Genomic DNA, 7,203 nt, shown 5'->3' on the forward strand with positions numbered 1-7,203 from the left:
TTTCATCCGAGAATTTTTTTTTTTTTTTTTTATGAATAAACACGATGTTTTGGAAATATTTATCAAAAGAAATTTATACTATGTTGCGAATTACAATTTCGAGATAACCTTCTTTTATTTACGAACTTATGTCTTTGATGCTGAAATTGACAACTTTATAAAAATACATTTTCACTGAAATTATGAAATCTGGGTGTCGGAAAGGTGTAAAATTATTCTTCGGAAAAGAAAAAAACAGTAGTTGAGCTAGATAAGAAATTATACGGGGGCAGGCTCCTATGGAGAATTAACATTACTGGAAACAGGCCCTTTGGCACAACTCCGTCGAGTTCGGGTACTCACTCCAGATGGTCCAGGCTTTGGTGATGTAGGAGCTGAAGTTCCTTCTTGTACATGTTCTAGGGATTAAAACCAATTATCATGCTGTATTTCAAATCTTGACCGACTGGTTTCGTTTAAATTTCAAATTTACACATATAATGTAACTTCAATTACACAAGCAGCTGTGAAATTAGAAACAGAATACCTGTATCTAATGTACAATCAACACATTTGGTCATTTACACTCAAATAACAGTGGATAGGTTGAGGAGCACGGGTACTTTAAGAAAAGCACCGACCTGTGGCAAGTAAATAACACCTTTCTCACATGGCCCAATCCAGTGTACCAGAACTAGTTCACACAACCTCTTTTTAGGTCCCTGCATCAGCTATGTAGGAACCCTATAGTAATTCTCTGTCTTCTTGCTTTTGCATTATATTCATGGAAATGAATTGGGTATCCACTTTAAATTTTACAACATGATTTCCCTCGGACTGTGGTAAATTTTCGGGTCGATCAGTTTCAAAATGGCCGCTTATCAGCCATCTTGGATTGTGACAGTCAGAAGTTCAAATCTTGTTTTCTCTTATTTGGTAAACATTTTGTTATGACACTATATAGTAAAATTGGTCACAATCAAACAAATACTAAAATGACCATTAATGTTAAGGTAATCGAATCAAAATTCAAGGTCAGATTTTATATCTGTTATCTGGTAAATATTTGGTCATGACATTATGAAGCAAAAATGGTCGAACTCAAACAAGGTACAAACTTACCCACACTCAAAGTAATTGGGTGAAATGTGAAGGTCAAATTTGGTATCTCTTCACTTAACTAAACTTAACTTGACCTAACACAACATAATGTAAAATTACCTTGTGGTGTTGTTGATGCAGATTGTTTCTTTTGCTGTGAAGACTTTCCTCTCTTGCTGCTATTGGTAGTAGGGGAATCAAACTGAAACAAATTAGAAATATTGATATATTTCAGATTTAACTTACATTTAACAAAAATATTACATTGTGTATGAACATCATCATCTGAAAATAAATAATTACATAAGAGTTTACATACATTTCTAGTTTCAAAATATGTAAGCAGATCAAGACAAAGGATATCGATGATATTTCCTTGATTAAGGGTGAACAACAGAACAAGTTAACGTGCACCAGCTAGGTATAAGGTTGTAACAATAACCACTACACTGCATGTGGTTTTTCGCTACAGGATTCAATGTTTGTGTAATATTTACATGTAACTCACCCAAGGGAGGTGGGGTTCACGTATGCCTGTGCTTGTATGTTCTCTAGGGTGAGCTAGTTCTGGCAGCATTGCTTTCATATAGAATGCGCGAAATCTGGTTTGGATAAGTGCGTCTAACTACAAAGTCTAACCACGGCATTTTTATCACATTGAGTTGGCCTTGACATTGGTAGAAGTAATTATGTTTTCTCTTCATTGTTGTAGCAGCTTCCATGAAAGTCAAGGTGTTTTTTTGCAGCAGGTTTTTGATCTCCAAGAGGCCACTAGGTCCTGTTGAAGGTATAACTCTCCAATCGGAACTAGCACCAAGGTATTTGTTGTCCATGTCAATAACAAGACCTATTTTCTCAACTTTAACCACTTCCTGATTTTCATCCTTTTTCTGTATATATTCCTTGATAGTAGGAAATTCGGCATTCAATCCAAACATGCTAAACCTTGTTCCTCGAAACGGAGGGTAGATCAAGAGCGACACAAGCGGAGCAACTGGTCTTTTGGGATTTCTATGTATGATTTCACCAAAGATGAAAGACGTCAGACGTCTTTTTCTCTCCTCCTGCCAGGTAACACTGTGGCTCTATGCTCGGGTTACTTCCTCTATCATGGTACGTACAATGAGGGTTATCTCTTTGAACTTGGGTTTTCAGGAACCTGTCACACTTTAACTTCAAGTCATCTTCCTCAATATCAGGGACATCATCATTAGCACCAGCTCCATAAGACCGCTTAGCCTCCTTGGTGTTGTTTGCAGCACCTGACGCTAGTTTCCGCTTTCTCTTACGAGCTTGGACATCTAGTTTACCTTTGGATTTGATGCTACGCAGCAACTGTAGAGATCTTCGCCTGTACAGATTTGTGAATGAAAATCCAGGTGATACACTTGTGCTCCTGTGCCATCCAAGGGGTGACCAAGCAGGTCCAAACATTTACCTGAGTGCTCCTCCATAACAGCGGGAGTGCCAACTTCCTCAATTGCACCGGTTATAAATTTTCCCACCATCAAATTTGCAGCGGATGGCCATCCAACTCTCGGCAAGATTTGTGGTAAAATTACCCAGCAACCTCCTACTCTTGCTTGCTATTCTGTCTAGATGAACACTTATGTCTCGCAACATAACTGCCTCCAAAGAAAATTAATCACTTACACCATACCTGCTGTCATCCGTATCTTTCTCAGATGTTCCATCTAACCACAAGTTCCGCTGATCGTCTATAAGGTCACAAACAGTATCAATGTCCTCTGTAATACCTTCTTCTGAACTGGATGTTCCACAAGTGGTTGTTGATGTTGGGGTGGACTTGGATGACACATGTACAGTTGATGTGCTTGTTGGAGGGCTCCTTGACTTGCAAAAGTCACTACAATGTGAATGGTCACCAAAAACATGATGGACGGAGTTGCGAACATCATGTTCTAGCTGACACGCTGCCTGAATCTTGTCCTCGTCTTTTGATCGAAGTCGGATGGCACATCTTACAGCTGTTGTCAGTCTGACTCTCATAAATTTGGTCAATCTACCTTTCCCCTTGTATGCCGGCTTATCTACCACCAACTTTTCCAAACTTGATCTAAGACATTTACAAATATGATTTGGACATTCCAACTTCGAAACCTCTCTTCCCCAAATAGGAACCCACTCCTGGATTGTAGCGGATACACTGCTGTCACCATCAGCAATAATGCGCATATATCGTACTCCATGCGTAGACTCCGCTTTCAAAAAGCCATCTAATATAACATCCACCTCCATTGACTGGCTACTGCTACTCCAATTTCGAAAGCACTCGTGTTGTGCTGGCTCCTCATATCTTGACTCAGCAATTGTACATATGTAGCAGTGCTTGTTTTTGATCCCGACATGAAGCAATTTCCCTGTGGCTGCACCAAAGATGACCCCTACACCACCTAAAGCATTGTATTTATGCTTAAGTGTCCGCTTAGACCATCTACCATCACATATCACAGTTATTGCTGGTACACCGTCGTGCAAATCTCCCCGTTCAATGGCAAGTCTCCGTTCTTCAACACCTGCAGCTATCATATCCTCCTGCAATCACTTGTTCCACATTGACCCTATAATATGTTCAATTTGGGAAAATGTTGGTTGTGAAATGCCTGGAGCATTCATGGTTCCAAATAATCCACTGAGGTTTGAAGCTCCGCCACCGGTAACCATTGCTCCCCATACTGCTCGCAGGTATACATGGAAAACTGGAAAAGTTTGCCACAAACACATGACAATTCAAATACACTTGCCATTCCACATTTAGGTTTCTCCCACATATTAGAAATCGGTGATTTACCAGTCACACTTATTTCTCCTGCAGCAGTACATGTAATTGTGTGCTGAACAACATCTGAAAAGCCTTTCTGTAGAAGACCAAGGTTGAACCACCTATAACCATCAGGTGCAAGCCTATCTGAGGAATGTATGTACAGTGTGGGGTTTTGTGGATGAACCACAGAGTGCAATGTCTGCCCTGGAGATGAAAACCTTGGAAGTCTTTTAACAACAAGTTTAGCACTTACTTGTCCATTAAGGATTTTCACAGAGTGCTTCAGTTTGTAGGGTTTACCCGCTCTTGGCTGGGACATTGACTCTAACCGCCTTCTAATATTTTCATTGGCTTTGGCATACCTTCTAGTGGCTATCTTACTGTGTCGTCCTGGGGCACAATTAAACCTTACTAGTCTCCTTCACTGCAAATATTATCCGAATGGCATAACAGCTTCTTAGCTCACACGCATATGTTGCTTGGACATAATGCTCATTTAAATATCATTCAAGGAAGTGCAAAATATCTTGAATTGAAATTGAACGCTGCAACAAATTCTAGTCAACTGAGCATGATGAGCACATGGTCGACGGAACTACTCTCATATATATAAATCATTACACAGGTCGTGAAAAGGTCCAACCAATACCAGTGGTCATTGTGTATAATATTGCAAGTGTAGTAATATGCCAAGAAAAATATTCTTTATAATATAGGTCTAATTGTAATGGTCAATATGAAAAATATGTAAGACATACCAAGTAATTATTGGTACAAATTTTGGTCGGTTTGATACATGTAATGTTGTATATCATTCTATCATCCCACAAAGCCTCCATACTTAAAACATCGTGTATCTATATATAGCTCATTGAGCTATCTTGAAGTAGGCTTTCCACAAACCTGTGGGAGAGTTGATTGTACAATAAAGACACTCAATGGTAATTTAATCATGAGTTATAAATTAAATTTATTGTCTCAATGAACAGCTCAAAGTTTATGAACAATTTGAAATTGAGTAGACCGGTCTGAAAACGACTGCTTATTTTTATGCAGCACCGTTTAATAATCCTAAAATAAAATTTCCCGCATTCCCGCGTGATCAGCCAACACGGGCATTGATAGTGAAAAGAATTCCACATTTCAAAGTTTGTAAACAAATCGTGTACATAGATCTCTCAATGAGTTATTTGGGACACAATGATAGGGCAATAATCTCATTTTGCATTTTGTAATCGATTACTTAACAGCAGACTAATAAAACATCGGAGTTCGTCTTCGTTTCTCTTGTCAGCTTAAATGATTGTACAGGAAGTGACCGAACAACATATTACATTTTTCCCATGTGCTACGCACAAGAAATAGTTCGCGATTCCACACCAACATTGTATCATTTCAATAAAGAATTTGCGACGTTATGATTTTAAACAAACATGCATTTGCATTTGCATATCAAGTAAACTATCAACAGAAACAGTTATAACATATAACGTGCAGCGAATGGATATTGTGAAAAAACTGTTGTCGGCGCCATTGCCGGTGAATCCAAATGAACGTAAACAATCCTGGTGCAGTATGATATATTTCATCCTGTATATGAAAATCAACTCATGATAGGACTGGCGATTTCGGGTATAACGCATCCTAGTGAATTACTTAAGTGGTTTGCAAGATATGAGCATGTTGTTTTGCTGCTTTCTTTCAGATCAAGTTCGTCTACAAATGACAGCCGAGAAAGCACTGACAAGACAAGGTTCGACATTACGATGGATTTTTGCAAAATATTTTTTTCACAACAACTGTACCCGGTTCTTCCAATCAAGCGCTCAGCTGCAATTACTTAATACATATATATTAAGGAGACCACAACATTTTAACTGTAGAATGCTAGAATCTAATTTTGCAAACCCCAAACATTTCGAAAACGACTCTTACGTAACATTTTTATTTGTGTCGATAAAAAGAGCATATAGTCTCCAAATTTTCCTACTTTCCTTTACATTAAAATGAAGTTATTGCAATCTGCATTTTGGGAACTTTGGAAGCCATTGTGCTGTTACAAAACCCTTAAATGATGACATGTGGTTCCAGTTCCAGTTGATACAAGGTGAAAGGGGCGTTGTCCACATATAGCAGAATCGTCCGTTAGGAGTAATCTACTCGTATATTCATCACAAAAAATACAAATTTCGCTACGTCAAAATGAAATGAAAATATCAGCACGTGCTTCAAAAACATATCACACATTTCTACAATTGAATACTTTTTGTGCGAAATAAACATACATAAATTCCTCCAGAGAAAACATGAGATTGTATATTTCTATATATGTAACATGTAATNACTGTCGAGTCTGTGTCTGGTTTTAAACATGTAACTGACGGGTCTGTGTCTGGTTCTAAACATGTAACTGTCGGGTCTGTGTCTGGTTCTAAACATGTAACTGTTGGGTCTGTGTCTGGTTTTAAACATGTAACTGTCGGGTCTGTGTCTGGTTCTAAACATGAAAATGACAGGTCTGTGTCTGTTTCTAAACATGTAACAGACAGGTCTGTGTCTGGTTCTAAACATGTAATGACGGGTCTGTGTCTGGTGCTAAACATGTAACTGTTGGGTCTGTGCCTGGTTCTAAACTTGTAACTGACAGGTCTGTGTCTGTTTCTAAACATGTTACTGTGGAGTCTGTGTCTGGTTCTAAACACGTAACTGACGGGTCTGTGTCTGTTTTTAAACATGTAACTGTCGAGTCTGCGTCTGGTTCTAAACATGTAACTGTCGGGTCTGTGGCTGGTTCTAAACATGTAACTGTTTGGTCTATGCCTGGTTCTAAACATGTAACTGACTGGTCTGTATCTGGTTCTAAATAGGTAACTGACAGGTCTGCGTCTGGTTCTAAACATGTAACTGACTGGTCTGTGTCTGTTTCTAAACATTTAACTGTCGGGTCTGTGTCTGGTGCTAAACATGTAACTGTTGGGTCTGTACCTGGTTCTAAACATGTAACTGACTGGTCTGTGTCTGGTTCTAAGCTTGTAACTGACGGGTCTGGGTCTGTTTCTAGAGATGTAACTGTCGAGTCTGGGTCTGGTTCTAGACATGTAACTGTCGAGTCTGTGTCTGGCTCTAAACATGTAACTGTCGAGTCAGTTTATTGTTCTAAACATGCCTCCAGAGAAAACATGAGATTGTATATTTCTATATATGTAACATGTAATTGACGGGTCTGTGTCTGTTTCTAAGCATGTAACTGTCGAGTCTGTGTCTGGCTCTAAACATGTAACTGTCGAGTCAGTTTATTGTTCTAAATATGTAACTGACGGGTCTGTGTCTGTTTCCAA

General features: G+C 38.9%; 1 long non-coding RNA gene across 1 annotated transcript; it reads right to left on the reverse strand.

Annotated features, from left to right (window-relative positions):
- Positions 1–326: 326 nt before the first annotated feature.
- LOC110461764 lies at positions 327–5,146 on the reverse strand. The gene is made up of 3 exons (XR_002464177.1): positions 5,114–5,146; positions 1,201–1,282; positions 327–398 (listed from the first exon to the last, which is right to left on the reverse strand). It is a non-coding gene; the product is annotated as an uncharacterized LOC110461764 (long non-coding RNA).
- Positions 5,147–7,203: the final 2,057 nt, after the last annotated feature.

The sequence above is a fragment of the Mizuhopecten yessoensis genome, unplaced genomic scaffold (assembly GCF_002113885.1).
Source record: "Mizuhopecten yessoensis strain PY_sf001 unplaced genomic scaffold, ASM211388v2 scaffold10657, whole genome shotgun sequence".
NCBI lineage: Eukaryota > Metazoa > Mollusca > Bivalvia > Pectinida > Pectinidae > Mizuhopecten > Mizuhopecten yessoensis.